This window comes from Pelodiscus sinensis, chromosome 3, assembly GCF_049634645.1.
Source record: "Pelodiscus sinensis isolate JC-2024 chromosome 3, ASM4963464v1, whole genome shotgun sequence".
In the NCBI taxonomy this organism is placed as follows: domain Eukaryota; kingdom Metazoa; phylum Chordata; order Testudines; family Trionychidae; genus Pelodiscus; species Pelodiscus sinensis.
Window position 1 is genome coordinate 44099630 of NC_134713.1, and position 22964 is coordinate 44122593.

The 22964-nt window shown below is 44.6% G+C and overlaps 1 protein-coding gene and 1 long non-coding RNA gene across 26 annotated transcripts in view; one reads left to right on the forward strand and one right to left on the reverse strand.

Annotated features, from left to right (window-relative positions):
• Positions 1-22964, reverse strand: part of DST (dystonin) — a 470874-nt gene that overhangs the window by 328174 nt on the left and 119736 nt on the right. The window lies entirely within an intron of this gene.
• Positions 21713-22964, forward strand: part of LOC112545087 (uncharacterized) — a 44687-nt gene continuing 43435 nt past the window's right edge. The window contains exon 1 of the long non-coding RNA XR_003088500.2: positions 21713-21815. This is a non-coding gene — a long non-coding RNA (uncharacterized LOC112545087). The remainder of the gene's footprint in view (positions 21816-22964) is intronic.

Here is a 22964-nt window from a genome sequence, read left to right on the forward strand (position 1 = left end):
GAAATTGCTTTTGTAATGTGTTAACCAGTTGAGATCGTTATCCAATTCCATTTATCCTCTAAATATTTACATTTCCACAGCATATGCTATGAATGACCCACTTCAACCCTGACTTGATTAGCTTTGTTAACACAGTCAACTTCTTCCTTTACCCACAAAAGCTTTTGCCCTAATAAATCTTTAGTCTAGTAAGAGCCATAGGACTCCTCCTTGTTTCTGCAGATACAGACTAAAACAGCTACTCCTTTGAAACTTAAAGTGTGGAGAACAGACATCAAAAGCTAAGTGCTAGAATCAAAATACCCTCAACCTATTACACTGCAAAAAAATAAACACAAGGCAGGGAATCCAAGGCTCTCTCTATAATACAAAGTTTTGTTATCAAAAACTGCTTTTTGACAACAAAACAATGAGAGAGCACGTGCACCACAATCAGTGTTCCCTGTAAACTGAGCACCTGTGCAGCCACTCAGGAAAGACTGAAATGCTGCTCAGCTGATTAGCTACAGCTAGGTTTTCTGCTTCTATTGCTGATGCACATTCACACATGCCTGGTGCACATAAAAATGTGCTCCACACCTGGATGGAAAAAATTCACACAAGGACAGAAAAGATTAGAGGGAACACTGATTGCAATGTGACTTTTGTTGGGATAATCATCCAGTTTAGGTGACAAAAAATTTCCACCCTTAAGAGATTTTTTTTCTTTTCCCCTCCCCTAATTGTGGACAAAGAGCCACTGCAGTTTATTTTGTCACCAGTATTCCACAATGTCTGCCCTGATGGCTCTGTTCATTCCCTGCAAGCACGTACCCCTCCCCTTTCAAAGCTTTGGGAAGTATCTGACATCTGACTGTCCTACTCCATTTGGGGAACAAACAAAGAGCAAATCATTGGACTGCTTCTGTTCCCCCCTGCACTAGGAACAGAGTGTCAGGCCGACTGCTACAGCAGGGGAAGGGGGACAGACTGCTTTGCTGCTTTGACATTCATCAGTACAGAGAGCTCACGGGGCTCCACTTATTTCAAAATAACAAGCTGAGTGCCCACACTACCAAGCCCATTACAGGCAGTCCCCGGGTTACGTACAAGATAGGGACTGTAGGTTTGTTCTTAAGTTGAATTTGTATGTAAGTCGGAACTGGTACATATTGTAGGGGAAACTCTAGCCAAACATTTCTCCAGAGCTCAGTTTTATTCTCCCACACCTCACTTCCCTCAGTCCTTTATTCTCAAGCTGAGGTGTCTGCTGAGAAAAGCCGCTCCGCATCTCCCTGGTCTGCTGTGGGGGGAGGGGGACGGGCGCTAGCTTCGCGTCTCCCTGGTCTGCTGGAGGGAAGCAGCTAGTGCGGGGTTGCCTCACCCCGTTTGTAAGTAGGGATCCGATGTAAGTCGGATCCATGTAACCCAGGGACTGCCTGTATTTCAAAATAACAGGCTGATTATTTCAAAATAATAACTCCTGCTTCTCATGAAGAATGGTCTTTATTTTGAAACTGTTATTTTCATAGTGCTTGACATAGTGCTAGTGTGGATGTTCAGCTGCTGTTATTTCGAAATAATTGGCCTCCAGAGGCCTCTCACAGCTGCTCTTGCAGCCACTCTGGCCATACCCCTGACAACTCTACTTCTACCCCTATGTAGACTTTAAAGCTGCAGGCAGAAGGAAAGGGCTTGTGATACCAGATGGCCCTGCTAGTCCCATGCCACACAGCACCCTTCATTGCAGGAGCTATCTCTGACCGTAGTGCTTCCTCTGTGCCCCCCTTGGCTGTCAGCATGCCCGCAGCACGCTCTGAAGCCTCTAGATTCTGAGAGAAATCCTGGCCCAATTGATATCAATGGCAAAACTCCAATTCTTGTCAGTAGGCCCAGGATTTCACCCTCTATTTCAGCAATTATGGGAGAAAGAATGTGAATACAGAAGAAGATATGGTTACTATGTCCAATAATCCTTTAATTAATTTTTGAATACCTTTGGTTTTGACATAATGTGGAAGTATATAAGGTGCATACATCATACTATACATAAGTTCTGCTATTAAAAGGTATAATAAACTGAGATAAACTACATTTAAACCATTTTAATGTCACAGGAATAACTTCAGGTTCTTACAATTTATTTACAAGTTCAATAAGGTTTGGAACCTAAAACAATTTTAAATGACCAGTAAAAGATGTGCATTACTCTATGTGATATCCCTTTACATATGGTCACTGTTTTCATACCAAGCTAATCCTAGTTCTGGTATGTGACCAAATGAGTCTGCAAAAAGCAGGTGTCAGGATGGCACTCTATACTCTGCAGTGTAATGGGAATTCTGGGTCACTTAAGAGCTACTGTACTTTCAGTGCTATTATTAAGGTATGTAGTCATATATCTAAAATCTTCTTGAAGGTGGCTTTATTTTAACATTTTAATAACTGAGACTTCAATTGTTTTCTCCTGCAGAAACAATCTTCAGAAAGTTCTTCCCTTGAAGAGTTCCGGGAAACAGTTATGAAAAAGGCAGGATTTAAGCCTTGTGCCAGAAAGCACAGAGTTCATTTATAAACCCTCAAAGATAAAGTTGAGCAGGACACTAAGGGTGTGTCTAGACTACAGGGTTTTTTTTCGAAAAAAGTAACCTTTTTCGAAAAAACTTGCTGCTGCATTCTTTCAAAAGTAAATCGAAAGAACACGGCAGTTTTTTTTACCACAGTAAACCACATTTTACAAGGAAGAATGCCTTTTTTCAAAAAGTGCTCTTTCGAAAAAAGGCTTTCTTGAATTCAAACAGGGCTTTTTCGAAAGAGAGCATCCAGACTGCCTGGGTCCTTCACTTTTTCGAAAGAAGTGGTTGCAGTCTAGATGCTCTCTTTCGAAGGAGGCTTTTTTGAAAGATTCTTTTGAGAAAGCCTCTTTCTAAAGAGGCTTACAGTCTAGACGTAGCCTAAGACTGTCTTCGTGGAGGCTTTGTGCCTCCATGTTGATTCTGTATCACCAGTCCCTTCATTTTAGCAATGCCCAACATACATATTTCATGGCATACATTAATAACATGCCAATAAATTACTGCTTACATTTAACAAAGATAAAGACATGAAACAATTCATCTCCATAAGAAAGCCATGTTAATATGCAGGAAAAACAGTAACTGGGGATTTTCTGATTTCTGAATGTCTGATTTTACAATTTTAATATTGCATTAATATTGGTATTTTTTAAAATTTCCCTGGCTTTGATTTTTTTTTTTTTTTATTTTAAAATCAAAGAAAAAAATGTAGCTTTACAAAATTTAACCAGTGGACCTTGTAAGTTCCTTAACCTGCAGAAACAAGCAAGCCTCAAGTATATGAACCCTGGCTAGCCAACACTCTGGTACTCAGAAACTGAACATGTCCCCAAGGTTTGACTGCAGCTCAGATCAGGCAGCACTACTCAATTCCATTGAAACTTCAGAAGTCTGGTAGGTCTTACGATATCCTTGGTGTTGCATTTATTAACTGGCAATGTTCACAAACTGTATCCACTGAATGGGTTTGAAAAAATCATTGCACCAAATTGTGTTTCTCTAGTAATAAGTAATATCTTCTGTAGCACCTTGACGGTCTCTACTTTAGAGCTAGCTGGCCAGAAGATTATGTATAACACAATTTCTGTGCACCACTACCCCCATCTCTCAGTGCAGATATTTTGCTCCACAAATAGTGAGTTCCAATTGTTTCACTGGTAGACATTACAAGATGTTTCTGCATAGCTAGTGCACTATTAGAGCACATAGGTAAGCCTCTTCCTTAGGAAGGTAAGTGACTACAATTTAAAATTCCATGTCCCCTTGCTTTACATCTATTAATCCACTTGAACCTGTAGTCTCCCACTTTAGCAGATGGGCATGTATATTCTTATACCCAATTTTTTTCAGCTCCACACCCTCAGTCATGTGTTTTAAAATACTATAAAACTTCTGAGAATGATATGTTACACTAGTTACATGCTACGGACCAAGTTCTGCTCCCACAAAACTAAAAGGAAAATATGCAACTGATTTCCATGGGAGCAAAATTGTGTCCCAACTTTGAAATGTCAAACTTCAGATCTGATCTGAATTATTCTCATGGGAGAAAGCATGGACTTAGAAAAAAAATTGTAACGTGAACAAATGTTTATTAACTCTCTTACAACTCCACCACAGCTATAGGACCTCAACATATTTTTTGGACAGAAAACAAACAGCTGAAACAGTGACTATTTCAGAATGTTATGAGCATGTAGCAATAGTGACTCAATTTTTTAACACTGAATGTAGACATGAGTATCAATTACCACCATAACACAGTTATTTTGCACTCGTCTTTGCACTCTGTAAATCATTCGAGAGCTATAACGCAAAGGACATTTCCCATATTAGAAAGCATGAAATACAACTTACAAATCAAATGTACTGTAAGACACTGAAAGATGGTGAAAGAGATAGGGTGAAAGTCACAAGTTCAGATTCAGTCACAAACATGCAACTAATCTATTTCAGACAGGGGGATTAATTACAAGTAGGGCTGCCAGACTGAACTTGATTCTCTGTCTAAATTAGGATATATTTTTAGTCTTCGCAAACAGTACTGGATTAAATGTACATTTTGTTCTTATAGCTTTTTATTATTACTGTAACACTGAACACACACATTCATGTGTACTTCAAAAATCTTAAACAAAAATCATGTTTCCATTGAAGTTCACAGGAAAGTGCTAATCGACTTCACTGGGAGTTGAATTTGACTTTAAGTTTGTAAGAAATTGTATTAATACATCAATAAAATCCAAGGTACTATCCATTTATCAGTGAGCTCCACGGGAAAAAAGGTATTTGCAACAATAAAAAATAGCCTCATTTTGGTGTGGATGTCTCTGTGACCTTCCCACTTAGAGAAAAGCATCTGTATCCACAAAAATGAGCCATGGATATCTGCATCCACATCTGTGAATGTGAATACCAGCAGATATAAAGTGGATATCCTCCTCCTCTCCCCCCACAGAGCGCGTAGGCGGCTTCATTGAAGCTTTGCCAATGGGCAGCCAGACCAGCTTCCGATGGCACAGATTTTCTGGCTATTCCTTCACCACCACTGCCCCACCATCACGTGCTGCACGGCTCCCTCTCTCCCCTCTTCCTCCCTCCCCGCCCCCCTCTGCCCCCGGGGACTGCCTCTGAGGCATGGCCTCCTCCAGGCCATTTGTTGGTACAGCTGCTGCTGCTGCCAGAGGAGCTGAGCGGGTCCAAGGTAACACCCGGTGGAGCTGCTCCCAGACCTCCACACCTTGGAGCTGCCATTTAGCCACAGCCAGGGCTGTATGGGGTCTGGCTAGAGAGCTGTGGGGTGGGATGCGCTCTGTGCACTGCCGCTCTCTCTCCCCTGCCCCTCCCCACCTCGCTGGGGAAGCCGAAGTGAGCCAGGTATGGCGGAGTAGGTCAGGGTTTCTTCATTTCTGCCCCCTCCTACTGTGCTAGGATCCCTGCTGCATGGAGATGGAGGGGGGCTGGGCTCCCTCCCCCTTCCCACCCCACTGGGCGAACAGCAGCACCCTGTCCAGAGGCTTTCCCCACTGCAAGGGGGCATGAAGCCAGGTAAGCATCCCCCCTCATGTCCACACTCCCACACCCCAATCCCTCTCACTCACTCCTCCCTCCCCCAGCTTGTTCCAACACCCTCTCCTGCTCCTGCACCCCCCTCCTCGACAGACACCCAAGCCCTTTCCTGTACCCTCCTTCTTGGCCAGATACCCTACCTCCAGCCTGCAACTGCACCCTCCTTTGCTCCTGTACCTCCCTCCTGGCCAGACGCATATCCCCACCCTGCCCCTGCACCCACCATTGCTCCTGCTCCCTCCCTCTAGCCAGACACCCTACTCCCAGCCTGCTTCTACAGCCTACCTCCCACCCAGACCTCACAACCTCTCCCCCTTTAGCAACCCATCCCTATCTCACACACCCGCTGCTCTGTCCCACACACTGAACCCCTCATTTTTGTCCCCACCTCAGAGGCTAAGTGGGGCCATAAAATCCACCAACTTTGGAATCCCAGAAAAGTAAAACTGGCCTAAGGGAAGCCCTGAACATCAGTTCTCCCTGTCCCTTCTCCTCACCCCGTGGGGCTGGAGAGCCAGCGGAGTGAGCTATCTCAGTTGAGGGCCACATCAGTGAGGATTAGGAATTTTTTAGGAGTCTTTTTGCTTCTCACTTGTGTAGTCCCCGACTAATTTTTCTGTAGGTCAGTGGCCCCCAACCCAAAAAAGTTTCCTCACCCCTGCCATAAATAACGAAAACACTGAAACCCTTTGTGTTGGACATAAATTAATATTTTACTTTATTTAAAATGAAGTTTGATAAACTAACACGAGAAAGTTAAAACACTTAATATGTGTTTAATAATTTAAATTAAACCAGGCCTGGCCAAAATACGGCCCGCAGACCGGATCCAGCCTGCCAAGAGACCGGATCCAGCCTGCGGAGGCAACAGTGAGCCTCAGGCAGGCTCCCCAACTTGCCCTGTAGCAACATGCGCCATGCAGAAACGCAGTTGCAGGGCTCCATTTCTGTTTTAAAACTGGAGGGGAGAGGAGCCACCCTGCCTCCAGCACAGGCAGCTATGAAGAATCATGCCCCCTCTCCTGGGCTCAGATATTCAGGAAGCACATGGCCAGAAAAATAGGCTGGCTGGCTGGGAAACATTTTAAGCTCTGCAGGCAGGCTAGTTTGGCAGCTGACAACTAAGTCTATTGGCCACAGCCTGCTTCTGGCACCCCAGCCCTTTCCTGCCCCCACTCTCTGTCTCCCCACCCCCACAAACACACACACTCAACATACCCAAACCCTCTGTCCCCCTCTTATACCAATACCCCCTCCCAGATCTGGCACCCCAGTCTCCTGCCCCAGATCACAATCCCCTCCTACCCTAGGTCACATCCTAAACCTCTGCACTCTAGTCCCCTGCTCTAGGTCACAACTGCCTGTTTCATCCCAACTCCCTTCCAGACTCCAATCTCCCTCCTGCACCCCAGTCCCTTAACCCAAGCTCCCTTCTGCACCCAACCCCCATTCCATACCCAGCATATCTATTAATATCATGGACGAGTGCGGCCCTCAACCACTTTCCAAAATCCTGGAGTGCCTTTACCACCCTATCAAAAATTATTGCCCATCCCTGATTATTGGCACACCTCTTCTAAAAGGTTTCCATCCCCTGGCTTTTCTGCACACCAGGAGCACCCCTAAGCAGTGAATCCAAATGTACCCACTGAGGTGGTACAGTCTTATGCTGTCCCCTATGTACTGCTATGGGTGCATACACACTCTAGACCAGGCATGTCCAAAGTCCGGCCCGCGGGCCAATTGCGGCCCGTGTTCCGGTTTAATACGGCCCCCGCTTCCTCCCCCTCTCCTGGCTCCCCGGCGCTTTTTTGAACTGGCGCGCCCAGCGCGCCACTTCCGGCCGCGCCGCTGCTGCCGCCCATGGCCTCCGCGGTCCTAGAGCCTGCCCTGTAGGGTACGTCCGCAGCCCCACTCCCCCGCTCGGCTGCGGGTTCGCCCTGCCCCCCCGGGCCGCCGTGAGGCCGGCGTGCCCTGCGCTCTCCGCCCGCCTCCGACCCTGCGGGCCCTCCGCCTTGGGGCTGAGAGTGCGGGGACGGCCCTCACGCATGTTCACTTCTTCAAATCTGGCCCTCTTTGAAAAAAGTTTGGACACCCCTGCTCTAGACCAAGGGTGGGCAATAATTTTTTGCCGGGGGCCATTTCAGTTTACACTAGAGGGAGCGGGGACTCAAGCAGAAGGGGTGGGGGCAAGATACTTCCCTGCTTCCCTACCCATAGACTATGTATGGTCTGTGGGGTGGGAAAGCACCTTTGCCCCCACCTGAGGTTCCCTCTAGTTGTCCATGCCCCTGGCAGTGGGAGGAGACTTCACACACTCCCCCTTCTGCCCCCAGGCCAATCAGGACTTGGGGGTGGGGGAGTGCGTGAAGTCTCCTCCCACTCTGCCAGGAGCACGTGGCACTTCTAAGCACTGCATGCTCCTCACAGGGCAGGGGCAGGGCAGAGTTTGGGGGCAGGGAGCACACAAAGTCTCCTCCCGCCCTGCCAGGAGCCGCACACTTCTGGCAGGGCAGAGGAAACTTCATGCGCTTCCCCCCGCCCCCAGGCCGTAATTGGCCTGGGGGCGGGGGAGCATCAGGACCTCTGTGGGCCAAATCAACCCACTTAGCCCTTTTGCCCACCCCTGCTCTAGACCTTGACCAATCTGATTTAATTTTGGTGAGATTATGCATCAAAAAAGAGAATCAGGATTGTGCCCAATGAATCTATGATCCATCCTTTCAAGGTTAAGAGACAAAATTACCTAATGAGTTGGCAAAAGGCCCAAACCTGGACTTGTACACTTCAAATAGTTACTGTATGAAACCAAAGGATCAAATTAATTAGTCTGAAATTATTGTAACCAAAGAAGCTACAGTTTGCACAGTTACAATTTGTTGAGAAGTTATGAATTAGCTGATTTTTACAATATTATTTCCTTTGTGCAGCAAGTCCATTGGACATATCCAAAACTTTACAACTACGATTGAAAAATATAATTGTAACAAGGTGAGATTTTATAATCAGGTAGTAGGAAAACTGATCTGGGTCACATTCACTTTGATGAATTTTTTTCCACAATAAAGAAAACAATAGTTTCAATACCACAGTTCTAGCATGTGTTACTGAGGTCTTCTGCTTATACAAATACAAAATATATCATAAAAGTAAAATCTGCCCATTGGCAGAGATAACCCATGATCAGGGAGAGAATCACTTTGTACAGAGGGAGATTTTATACCTTGGTGCAGAAGAGGTTTACTCCACAGTAGCTCCACAATTTAACCCTAATTTTACAAGGAGTAAGGGAAGTTGGGGGAAGAGTGCTCTACCTCGGACTTCCTGCTGTGTAGACAGCGCCAAAAGCTGAATTAAGCTATTTTGATTTAAGCTACGCAATTGACGTAGCTCAAGTTGGATAACTTATTTCGGCTTTAGCCCTGCTATGCAGATGTGTCCTGAGAAAAGAGCATCCAAGAACAACAGCTACAAGAACGCCCCATGCCTTCACACTGTGTTGAAATATAATTATGGTGACCAAATTTTCCAAGTGAAAAACTAGGACACCCGTAGAGGAGACAGGTTTCTGGAACAGGGGTTTTGTGTGATTGTGAAGATGCATACAGGCAGGTTTTAGCAGCTGGCTATGAGAAGGGTAAAAAGGGTGCCCGCTCCTCTCCACACAATGCAGGGTAAGCAGGCCTGGTTTGACTGGAAGGCTTCAGTAAGGGCAGAATAGCAACATTTTAAAACAGTGTCTCCTTTCATAGGCTCTAAGCCAAAAGAGACCACTGTGATCATCTAGTTTGCTCTCCTAGATAACACAGGCCACACAACACCCTGCAATAATTCCTGTGTGAACTACAGCATGCTTTATAGAAAAACATCCAGTTGTGACTTAAACAGTACCAGAGATGGAAGAGTCACCAAAACCTTTGATAAGTTGTTCCAGAGGTTAATTACACTCACTGGGTTATGTCCACACAGTAACATATATATATATATATATATATATATATATATATATATATATATATAAAAAGACAACCTCGGGAAGCTCTGAAACTCAACATGAGGGATGAGTCTCAGAGCATATATATATATATATATATATATATATATATATATATATATATATATATATAAAAAGACAACCTCGGGAAGCTCTGAAACTCAACATGAGGGATGAGTCTCAGAGCCCAGGCTCCAACCCAGCCTTGAACATCTATCCTTCTATTTTTAGCCTCACACCCTGAGCAGATGCAAAGTAATCGCAAGAGACATGACTTCGTTCTAAGTAAAATTAAGCCTGACTCATGCTCCTGTAATAGAACTCTCAAATGTCGGGAATTTTTTTTCCGGCTATGGGCTAAGTTCCCTCTAAACTATGCAGCTGCACAGACGCCTATTAAGCCCCATACAGGGGCTCCAGACTGTGATGGGAGATATGTCCCTCCGCCAGCACAGACCTGCTCCGGTCTTGGCCACAACTGGGGAGGCACCCCTTGTGTAATCCCAGACCAGCCCTACCACGGCCAGGGGAGGGGCAACCCTCCCTGGTACCCAATTCAGCTCCAGAACGGTGTAACCAGCTCTGTGTTCTTGGGGAACCAGGGCATAATATCGAGCTTGTCTGACTCATAAAAGACCTCCCCCCACCCAGTTTCTGCTTGAACCAAAGCTGATCAGAAGAAAGACAAAAAGCAATGAAAAGGCAAGGAGAGACACACCTAAACCCCTCCAGAAACTCCTCTAGCATCATTTGCGTCAAAGACTGGACAGAACACCATCTCCGTTAGCATACAGAGTGGAGAACAGAATTCCAAGGCAGGAACCACACTGAAATCTTTAGACACAGAAATCAAGGAAGCATTGCCTGATGGGAAATCTCAGTTCCTGATGCTAATGACCCAGATCAGTAATTATCAGACCAATTCTAGTAAGTAATTCCTCTGTTAGTATCCAAACTGCTGAAGCTGCCTAATTACATTATAAGCTCCCTTGAAGGAACACCACCCGTAGCCAGGAACGATCAGATCTGATTGTCTAGCGTAGACTTGCCTTGATTGGGCCTGAGAAGTTTGAGGCTCCCCCGCCCCACCCACTGCAGGGGTGCGAGCTGGTGCTGGTGCTCCAGCCACACAGGGAAACATGTTGGCATATTCTCTTGAATAATCCGTTTACCCATAAACAAATCTAATGTTCTTCCTTGAACCATTGTTGTTTCTCTACAAAACCCCCTACCTACGCTTAAGTATAGGGTTCTGAGACCTGGATCGAAACTCACCATCAGTTCCATTGGGACTTCATCTTCCACTGACTGTGCTGGAGGATAGGCTCTGCCTGTCTCCAACACTCTGGACCCTCCGCTACCATCACCATCTGGGAACCCTGATCAATTCAAGCTTCACACAGTGGTGATCCCTCTCTCTCCGTCTCTCCAAGTATAGCCTCCTGATCCTGCCGTATGTGATCTCTTATGGTTTGCTAGACCTAACTTTTATAATCAGATATAAGTTATATTTAATATTGTAACTGTTTTGTTTATTTGGCTCCCCTTGTATAGTTACCACATGGAAATAAATAACATTCATGGTCAAGCTGGTTGCTTCTCTCTTTCTTCTCCACCCCCATGGGGTGTTGTTTGGGCTTCTCCATTCACTCTGCAACAACGCTCCTGGTACAGGTACCTCCCTAAAGCAAGACTCTCTGGTCCAGCAATATCTGAGGTCCGGAAAGACCACAAATGTTCCTGGACCAGAGAGCCCGGGGTAGGGAGGCCAGTGGGGGTGGAGGGACTCAGGCAACATGGGGAGCACAATTCCAGAGGGCTCAGGCAGCACGGGGAATCCCACAATGCAGCTGGGAGCCATGCAGCAGGGGCTCTGGCAGCGTCAGGAGCCCCATAGCCGGGGTCCATCAGCATGGGGTGGTCTGGTGGCGCAGCCAAGAGTCTCGCAGCAGGGGCTCAGGCGGTGCAGGGAGTCCTGTGGCACAGGGGGCTCAGGCAGCATAGGGCGCTCCAGTGGTTTGTACAGAGCTGCTCCCTGTAGCGATGTGCTACTAAGGGAGAACTCAGGGTTCTATTGATAGCACATCGCTATAGGGAGCAGCTTTGTACGAGCCATCAGCAGTACAGCCAGGAGTGTGGCAGGGGCTCAGGCCGCGCAGGGATCCCCACAGTGAAGGGAGAGCCCCACACCGATGGGAGAGCCCCACAGCAAGGAGCTCAAGCAGCATGGGGAGCTCTGGTGGCGCAGCCAGTAGCACGGCAGGGCCTTAGGCAGCACAGAAAGATCTGCGGCATGGCTAGCAGCCCTGCAGCAGGGAGCTCAGTCAGCACAGCTGGGAGTCCCAGGGCTGAGGGTCCAGCAAGGGCCGGCAGCACAGCTGGCTGAAAGCAGTAGGGGCCAATTGGGGCCAGAAACAAAGTCGGTGGGTACCTGGGAGGCCAGTGATAGGGGGCATCCTCTGGTCCAGCAAACTCCCTTGTTCTGGACCTGCCAGGTCCCAAGGGTGCCAGACAACAGAGGTCCAACCTGTACCTAAGCTAAAGATCCCTGTAGCACCCAAAAATCCTGTGGGGTTTGCTCATCAAGTAGGTTATTAGGAGAATGATTGTGGTGTGAAAGTGGGGATAGGGTGGTGCTGAGCCTGACAGCATACAAGGGTAGCAGCTTAAAGTACTGTTTAACCCAGCCCACTGAGTCCAAGGGCACATGAAGGTCACAACTCAACACTGCTGTGCAACCCAACCAACTTACTGAATCCAAGGACATATAAGGAGGCAGCTTGTGAGTGCTAATTAATTCTGATTCTAGGGTGGGAAGAACCCACTCCTGGGGAACCTAGGTCCTGCAGGATAGCTCCATTGGGAGGGAACAAGAAGAAGGGAGAAGCAGAGCTCTGTACGAAAACACAAATGACAGAAGCAACACTGATAGATTTATCAACCCTCTCTTTCCCTCAGAAGAATATCCCTAATAAATGAGCATACCCCAAAATAACAGGCACATCTAATAACAGTGCACCTGCCATGGCCAAGGGAGAGGTGTCTTCCTCCCCGTTTCCCCTCCTCTCTTGCACAAGTGTCGCTGTAGAGAGCTGGAGGGAATCCTTTCTCCCCTCCTTAGCCTCCAGCCTACACCCCAAAGCACTCACTCCTGGCACCACCTAGGGTTGCCAGATGGTTTCAACAAAAATACCAGACACACTTGACATTACATCACAATCTACATTACATCATATTTAGAAAATACCGGACATTTATATTTTCCCAATTTGTTTCCCAAACAGAAAGTTCAAATATTGGACTGTCCAGTTCAAAACCAGACACCTGGCAATACCAGAGCCCACACCTATAGCTGGAGCCCTCACCACCACAAACCTCTGCCCCAGATGTAAACAAGAGATTGAGAGTGGTACCTGCAGACTCTGATTCATAATTGCATAAAGGTAAGAGCTCTTTGCAAGACTGTGAGATCTCCTGTAGCAGGAGCCAAAATCCTCTTCTATTCAATAAATTAGTAAGAGGAGGCGGGCCTGTGCTACTCACACATATACCGTGAGTACGAAGAGGCAGATAAAAAATCAGAATGTGAACTAAAAATTTATGATTTAATCTTTTGAGAATCTTATGATTTTTAGAACAATCTCATGATTTGGGGGAGGTCTGACTTGATTTTTGAACAGCTGAGGTAAGCAACATTCTGAAGCCCAAGAACCCAGGATAGCTGATCTAGAGTCTGAGAACTGCTGCCAGAGGCAGGAGGTGTTTTAGTTTTGCTACATACCCAGCCATTAAAAACTTACAGCTTATTGCCAGTTAGGTGGCCAGTCTTCAGGGCCAGGCAAAAACAGCTTTTGTAAAAATAACAGCATTTAAACAGCAGGCCACAACAGCAACTATGGCAGAGTGTACAGGTCCCTGGAAACTTTTCAGGAAAACCATTTCCCAGGGCAATTATACACTGTTCGAGGCTTGCCTAAAAATTCCCATGTCCCATAGGACACTAATACTGAAGAAGGGGAAGAGATTTCATGAAGTGTCAGAGGGGTAGCCATGATAGTCTGTAACTTTAAAAACTAGTAGTCCTGTGGCAGCTTAGGGCATATCTGCACAACAGGGCTAAATCCGAAATAAACTACACAAATTGAGCTATGTCAATTGAGTAGCTTAAATCAAAATAGCTTAATTCAGCTTTGGCGCTGTCTACACAGCAGCAAGTCTGAGAAAGAGCACTCTTCCTTCAACTTCCCTTACTCCTCGTAAAATGAAGGTTACAAGAGTCAGAGTAAGAAGTCCTCCAGCCCGCCAGTATTTCGAAATAATGGCTTGCTGTGTAGACGTGCTCTTAGACACTAACAAAAATATGTATATAGAGTATCATGAGCTTTCATGGGCAAAACCCACGTCTTCAGATTTCATTAAAATAGTCCTTCTGAAATCCTGGAAAGCATGGCAGACTGAGAAATAGTTTACAATGGCAGCCATGTTAGTTTTTCTAACTTCTGGAAATGCATGATTTATAATATGGGAAACCTATAAAACATTATCTTTTGCACAATATTTGGAGACACCCTTAGGTAGCCAAGCTGTCCTGACAGTCTTTCATGGAAGATAAGGCCAGCAGACCCACTTATTTATGTAATTAATCCTTTAGTTTGTACTGATTTGGGGACAGACACTTCCAAAGAGACTGAAGCAATCTGTGAGACTATGGATACATTTGCAAACAGTGGAACTTTCCTTTCACCAATTTCAGGGATGTGGCTTGTTGTTGTTTAGCCAGTAACACTGACATTCCTAGTTTTCAGGGGCACAAGGTCACCGGATCTGTGATCAAATCCCCCACACAGGACAGCTGCATAAAATCTCCTTACTTATATAGCATGAAAACGTCACAGTGTGTTGACAGCTCGTTACAACACAACAAAACTAAGTGTTAAAACATTCAAGAGGAATAGCCTGTATTACAGAAATATAAGTTTCCAGATTTAGGTTAAACAACATGAAATGCTATTGAAACAAAACAAATGGAGTTTTATAAACTAGAAATTTATTTTTTCAATATTAAAAATTCTGGAGAAGAATCAGAAGTTGTTAATGATCTCTTACACTTACTGAGAATTCAAGTCTTGGGTGGTGACAATTCAGAAAGATTATATTCTAGAGGGAGGTATATATAGATGTAATGATGATAGATAATGATATTTTCTTCTAAAAAGGAACCGTAATTTAACCTCTGCATGTAGTGAATATATTTATAGAGCAGGGGTTTCTAGCACGAAATGCACATAGGTTAGATGAGCATTCCAGGCTGTTGCTCATCCTAACATCAAGAGTTTCCCTCACATCCATCTGCACTAGCAGAATCTGACTCACTTGTGGAATTTCCAACAGTTCCCCAGTTGACAAAATTACTCATTAACCTTCTCACAAAGTTCAGAGAGAGTGCACTGGGGAAAATACTGCTCCTCTTAGTTGTTGGTGGTGGCTTTTGCATCATTTCCCCTGTAAATAGGCAGCTTTGGGTGATGAACATATCACATACATTCATCCCTCACCTGATAGGCAACACCCATAATGCTACAGTAATATCAGGGTTCAAAATATTTAGGAATGAGGGTATGTCTACACTACCACCCTAATTCGAACTAGGGTGGTTAATGTGGTCATACGAACTTGCAAATGAAGAGCGGGATTTGAATTTCCCGGGCTTCATTTGCATGTTGCTGGGCGCTGCCATTTTTAAATGTCCGCTAGTGCGGACTCCATGCCCGCGGCTACACGCGGCACGAACTAGATAGTTTGGACTAGGCTTCCTATTCCTATTTGCATCGTTCCACAAATCCACGAGGTGTACAAATAGTTCGGAATAGGAAGCCTAGTCCGAACTATCTAGTTCGTGCCGCGTGTAGCTGCGGGCACGGAGTCCGCACTAGCGGACATTTAAAAATGGCGGCACCCAGCAACATGCAAACAAAGCCCGGGAAATTCAAATCCCGGGCTTCATTTGCAAGTTTGTATGACTACATTAACCACCCTAGTTCGAACTAGGGTGGTAGTGTAGACATACCCTGACAGAGTAGGCTACACCAGTGGAGTAGCAGAATACATGAAAGAAAGCACAGAATACAACACAGTAAAAATCTTAAATGAATCAAATTGTACAACAGAATCTGTATGGACAGAAATTTAATGTTTGAACAATAAGAGGCATATACTACTGACAACCTGACCAGGATGGCGATGTTGACTGTAAAATGCTCACATATATCAGATAGGTTACAAAAAAAGAAACCCCAATAATAGTGGTGGATTTCAGCTATTCCCATAGTGACTGGGTACATGTCACCTCAGGAGAGCATGCAGAGATAAAATTTCTAGACACCATTAATGACTGCTTCTTGGAGCAGCTAGTCTTGGAATCCGCAGGGGAGAGGCAATTCTTGATTTAGTCCTCAGAGGAGCACAGGATCTGGTCCACGAGAATATAGCTACACTGCTTGGTAACAGCAACGATAATGTAATTAAATTTAACATCCTTGTAGAGGAGATAAAGCTAAAGAAACCCAATACATCTGCATATAATTTGTAAAAGGGGAACTACACAAAAATGACAAAGTTAGTAAAAAGGAAATTAAAATGAAGTCACAAGAGTGATATACCTGCAAGCTGCATGGAAAATATTTAAAACACCATAATAGAGGCTCAAGCTAAAATGTATATTTCAAATAAAACAACAAAACGGTGAAGAAAAATACTACCCTGCCTAAAAAACAGAATAAAACAAGGGGGGAGGTAGAAGCAAAAAGGTATCCTTTAAAATTAGATGTTCAGTCCTACCAAAGAAAACTGAAAGCAGCATAAACACAGGCAACTCAAGTGTGAAAGTATCATTAGGCAGCCAAAAAAGAATGAAGAGCAACAAGCACAAGAACTAACAGCAACAAATGTTTTTAAGCACATGTAAAGCAAGAAGCCTGCCAAACAATCGGTGGGGCCCACGCTGTTAACAGAGAACTCTAGGAAGACAAGTCAATTTGCACTGGTCTTTTTACTGCAGAAGATGAGTTAGTACACCCAACACCTTGAATATTGTTTCTCGTTCTGGTTTCCCATTCTCAAAAAGATACCGTAGAGTTGGAAAGTTAAAGTGAGGTAACAAAAATGATTAGGGATGGAACAGATTCCAGATGAGGAGAAATCAAAAAGACCTGAGACAGTTCATCTTAGAAAAGAGACAACAAAGTGGAACTATAATAGAAGTCTATAAAATCATGAATGGTGTAAAGAAATTGACTAAGGAAGTGTTATTTACCCCTTCAAATACCACTAGAATCATGGACCACCCAATGAAATTAGTAGGCTTCAGGTTTAAAAGCACAACACACAACCTGTAGAACTTGTTGCCAGGGGATGCTGTGAACACCAAATATAAACTGCATTCAAAAAATAATTACATAAATTCATGGGCAATAGGTTGATCAATGGCTAGTAGCCAAAATGGTCAGGGATGCAATCCCATTCTCTAGGTGTCCCTAAACTTCTGACTGCTAGAAGCTGGGACTGGACAACAGAGAATGTCAGTAGATAACTGCCCTGTTCATTCAAACTACCTACTCAGTGCCACGTATAGCCGCGGGCACCCGCCCAGGAACATGCAAATGAAGCCCGGGATATTTAAATCCCGGGCTTCATTTGCAAGTTCAAATGCCTACATTAGCCACCCTAGTTCAAACTAGGGTGGCAGTGTAGACATACCCTTTGGTGCTACAGGACCACTCATTTTTTAAGTTTTTTTAAGTTACAGATTAACCCAGCTACCCCTCTGAGACTTTTTATCTCCATCTGTACTTCCTTGGTTCTTTCTTTATATTTTGGCTGCACCCATTTGAAAGGAGCTATATTGACTCATGTATTGTTGGGACACTCCTAGACTAGCTTGAAGTATGATGTGTATATGGTATGATAAGTACACAGATGATAATATCATAGGTTTTAAAGCACTGCCCAATTTTTTTGTGCATGACAGCTATTAATGAAGCCCATAGATGAAAATAAATGGGTGTATGCTGCTGAGGAGGGCTTTAAACTACGTTCGTTGGGGGAGGTTCGTTAAGTGGGGAAGTGAGATACTAGGAAGAAACACAAGGAGGAAGGAGAAACAAAGGAGGACCCCTAATTCAAATAGAGAAGGTAGGGCAATCAACTAGTTATCTAAGGTGTTTGTAACAAATGCAAGAAGTTTGGGAAACAAACAGGAAGAATTAGAAGCCCTGGCACAGTCAAAGAACTGTGATTTGATTGGAATAATGGAGACTTGGTGGGATGACTCACATGACTGGAGCACTGTCATGGAAGGGTATAAACTGTTCAGGAAGATCAGACGGGAGAAAAGGAGGAGGAGTTGCACTCTATGAAAGAGAGCAGAATGATTGCTCAGAGCTCCAGTATATGGAGGGAGAAAAGCCTGTTCAGAGTCTATGGATTAAGTTTAGAAACAGGAACAAAAGAGATGATGCTGTGGTTGGTGTCTGCTACAGACCACCAGATCAGGTAGATGAGGTAGACAAGGCTTTCTTCAGACAACTAATAGAAGCTTCCAGATCACAGACCCTGGTTCTCATGGGGGACTTTAATCACTCTGACATCTGTTGGGAGACGAATACAGCAGTACACAGACAATCCAGGAAGTTTTTGGAGAATGTTGGGGATAACTTCCTGATACAAGTGCTGAAGGAACCAACCAGGGACCATGTGCAGCTTGACCTGCTGCTTACAAACAGGGAGGAACTAGTAGGGGAATTAGACGTGGATGGCAACCTTGGAAGCACTGATCATGAAATGGTAGATTTTGGATCCTGACCAAAGGAAGAAAGGAGAGCAGCAAAATACACACCCTGGACTTCAGAAGAGTAGACTTTGACTTCCTCAGAGAACTGATGGGCAGGATTCCCTGGGATGCTAACATGAAGGGGAAAGGAGTCCAGGAGAGCCAGCTGTATTTTAAAGAAGCCTTATTGAAGGCACAGGAACAAACCATCCTGATGTGCAGTATGAAAAGTAAATATGGTAGGCGACCGGATTGGCTTACCAGGGACATCCTTGGTGAGCTTAAACACAAAAAGGAAGCTTATGAGAAGTGGAAACTTGGACAGATGACTAGGGAGGAGTATAAATATATTGCTTGAAAATGCAGGGGATAATCAGGAAGGCAAAAGCACAATTGGAATTCCAGCTACCAAGGGATGTGAAGGATAACAAGAAAGGTTTCTACAGGCATGTTAGCAATCAGAGGGTGATCAGAGAGGGTGTGGGGCCCTTACTGGATGAGGGAGGTAACCTAGGATATCTCTAGACTACATGGTTCCATCGACGGAGCCATGTAAACTAGTTTACTCGGCATAGTCAATGAAGCGGGGATTTAAATAATCCCCGCTTCATTAAAATAAACATGGCCACCACGCTGTGCCGACGATCAGCTGATCTGGCACAGCGCGGCAATCTAGACGGGGATCTGTTGGCTGGGGAAGCTTTTGCCGACAGATCCCTTATGCATCGTGAAATGAGGTTTACAGGATCAGTCCGCAAAGGCTTCCCCAGCCGACAGATCCACGTCTAGACTGCCGTGCTGTGTCGGATCAGCTGATCGTCGGCACAGCATGGCGGCCATGTTTATTTTAATGAAGCGGGGATTATTTAAATCTCCACTTCATTGACTATGCCGGGTAAACTAGTTTAAATGGCTCCGTTGGCGGCGCCATGTAGTCTAGACATATCCCTAGTGACAGATGATGCGGGAAAAGCTGAAGTACTCAATACTTTTTTTGCCTCTGTCTTCACAGACAAGGTCAGCTCCCAGACTACTGCACTAGGCAGTGCAATAAGAAAAGGAGGTGGGCAGCCCTCAGTGGAAAAAGAACAGGTTAAGAGCTATTTAGAAAAGCTATATATACACAAATCCATGGATCCGGATTTAATGCATCTGAAGGTAATGAGGGAGTTGGCAAATGTCATTGCAGAGCTTTTGACCATTATCTTAGAAAATTCATGGAGATCAGGAGAGATCCCAAATGTTGGGAAAAAGGCAACTGTAGTGCCCATCTTTAAAAAAGGGAAGAAGGACAATCCAAGGAACTACAGACCAGTCAGCCTTACCTCAGTCCCCAGAAAAATCATGGAGGAGAGCCTTAAGTAATCCATTTTGAAGTACTTGGAAGAGGGAAATGTGATCAGGAATAGTCAACATGGATTAAATCATGCCTGACCGATCTGATTAGCTTCTATGATGAGGTAACTGGCTCTGTAGAAATGGGGAAGTCAGTGGATGTGATACACCTTGACTTTAGCAAAGCTTTTGATACGGTCTCCCACAATATTCTTGCCAGCAAGTTAAGAAAATATGGATTGGATAAATGGACTCTAAGATGGATAGAAAGCTGGCTAGATTGTCAGGCCCAACGGGTAGTGAACAATGGCTCAATGTCTGGTTGGCAGTCGGTTTCAAGTCGAGTGCCCCAAGGATCCGTTCTAGGGCTGGTTTTATTAACATTTTTATTACTGGATGAGGGGATGGATTGCACCCTCAGCAAATTTGTAGATGACGCTAAGAGGTATATATGTTGGAGGGCAGGAATAGGATCCAGAGTGACCTAGACAGATTAGAAGATTAGGCCAAAAGAAAGCTGATGAGATTCAACAGGGACAAGTGGGGAGTCCTGCACTTTGGATGGAAGAATCCAAAGCATTATTACAGGCTGGGGACCGACTGGCTAGGTAGCAGTTCAGCAGAAAAGGACCTGGGGATTACAGTGGATGAGAAGCTGGATATGAGTCAACAGTGTGCCCTTGTAGCCAAGAAGACGAATGGCATATTAGGGTGCATTAGGAGGAGCAGTGCCAGCAGATCTAGAGAAGTGATTATTCCCCTTTATTCGATACTAATGAGGCCACATCTGGAACATTGCGTACAATTCTGGTGACCCCACTACAGAAATGATGTGGACGTATTAGAGAGGGTCCAGCGGAGAGCAATCAAAATGATTAGGGGGCTGGAGCACTTGACCCACGAGGAGAGGCTGAGGGATTTGGGTTTATTTAGTCTGCAGAAGTGAAAAGCGAGGGGGGATTTGATAGCAGCTGCCAACTTCCTGATGGGAGGTTCCAAAGAGGTTGGAGAGAGGCTATTCTCAGTAGTGACGGATGGCAGAACAAAGAGCAATGGTCTCAAGTTATAGTGGGGGAGGTCTAGGTTGGATATTAGGTAAAACTATTTCACTAGGAGAGTGGTGAAGTTGGTTACCTAGGGAGTTGGTGGAATCTCCGTCCCTAGAGGTTTTTAAGTCTCAGCTTGACAAAGCCCTGGCTGATATGATTGAATCAGGATTGGTCCTGCTTTGGGCAGGGGGCTGGACTCCATGACTTCCTGAGGTCTCTTCCAGCCCTATGATTCTACGATGCACAGTTCCGGCAAGAGCTGGCAGAGCTGAGACAAAAGCCAGCAGGGAACTATTTAAAGAGGTGGCAGGGACCTGGGGTGCAATAGGACAGTATTTGTAAGGAATTTTAAGTTACTTTCACCACTGATCCAGTCTACTGAAGTTGAGTGGTGGGCATTAGAAGCAAGGACAGGTTTGATACATCTTTTAGTATCAATGAATACAGCTGAAGAGCAAACTTTTTGCTGAATACAGCTGAAGAGCAAACTTTTTGCTGAAGGTTTAGAGTGTGCATTTATTATATTCCAGAACTTAAATTAATATGTACCTGTTTTAATAGCTGGGTGAAAGACTGCCATTAATTTTCCTTAAGAACCTGACCATTTTCTAGTACACCCCAAAAAATCCAGAGTCTTGATAACAGGCCTATCCTACTCCAACTGAAATAAGCAAGTTTTCCCCATTGTCACTGGCATGTTTCTAAAAGTGTAATGTTTTCATGTAATTAGTTTCTAAATTAAGCTCTTGCACAATTGTATTATAATAATCAGGAGTTCTGATCAGCATGCAGTGACTAAGGGGTTAACTAATGTCTCCTAGCCTAGGTGTCGGGTAGTCAGCCAATAACAATGCAGGTAGGAATTTCAAACTGGAAAAGAGGGGTTATTCTCTCTCTCTTCTTTGTTTGAGATTCAGAGCAGTTTCTCCCAGCTATTGAGGGAGATGGGAGACATTCTCTCTCCAAGAACAGACTTCTTAAAATATGTAAGTAGAGAAAAGTTTAGATAGTCCATCAGGATTTATTGTTTTCCTTGTTTGGGGGTTTGGAAATAATGTCTGAGCTTGCTGAAACAAAAGACAGGACTTGCACAGATCCAGATTCTTTTGTTTCAGCTAGACCAGACTAACATGGCTGCATCTCTATCACTATTCTATCTGAGCTTGCTAATTGTTTTTTTTTCCTCTTTTGTAACTATGTCTTACAGCGCAGGGGTTTTCCCTGAGTATCTATATCAAATGGTGGCTCTTTCCATCTAGCCAATTTACTATGCTTGCAACTGTAGTTTTGTTTTAATAATAAAAGATTGTAATTTTTTTTTCTAATTAACTAGTAGTGGTTGATTGTTGTGTCCTGAGGACTCAGTGCCTAGTTACAAGAGCAGAGTCCATTGATGTCTGTGGATTCCCTTTTTTTTTCCCCAACTCCAAGCAAAAAAGAGGTTGGGCCTTAGGACCTTAGGGAGCAGATTTCCTAAGTGATCTCTTTCCTGATTTTTTTTTCTTGGAATTACATGGGTGATAGCAAGAGGTCCCCCAAAATCTGGGTATTAGGATTTTATGAGGAAAAGTTTTTGTACCAGTCCCTGTAGAGGCAAGGTTTTGGAGTGCTCTTGCGGGCCCTCAACTTCTGCATTTGTCGTGCCAGAGTGGGGAACAACCTTGCCATGTATATACATTGAAACTATATTGTTTATTTTTTTTAACCTAAGTCTGACCAGAGTTTGATGTTTTGTAAATGTATTCCAGTTTTAAATAGACCTCAGGTTAGGAATAGGTAAAAACAGCCAGGGTGAAATCATTATGCTGTTTATCTTCACTCGCAATGCTGACTTTTTTAGTTCTTCATTATGTGGCTTCCCATATACCCTCAAACACTAAATACACAGACACTCTCAAGCCAGGTCTCCCTTACAAACTTTTTCCAGAAAACCTATGACAATCGGGTGTGATGAGATATGATCCCCAACTAACATAAATGCTGGCAAAACATCCAAGTGTAGAATCAGTTTTGTGGCTATATCTTATTGTGGGGTCTCAAAGTCCTGGTTCATGGGCCATCCCAGCACTGTGAGCAGTGTGGAAGGGCCCAACTGCTGCTGCTGCCCTACGCCTCTCTCCTCCCCAGTAATCCCT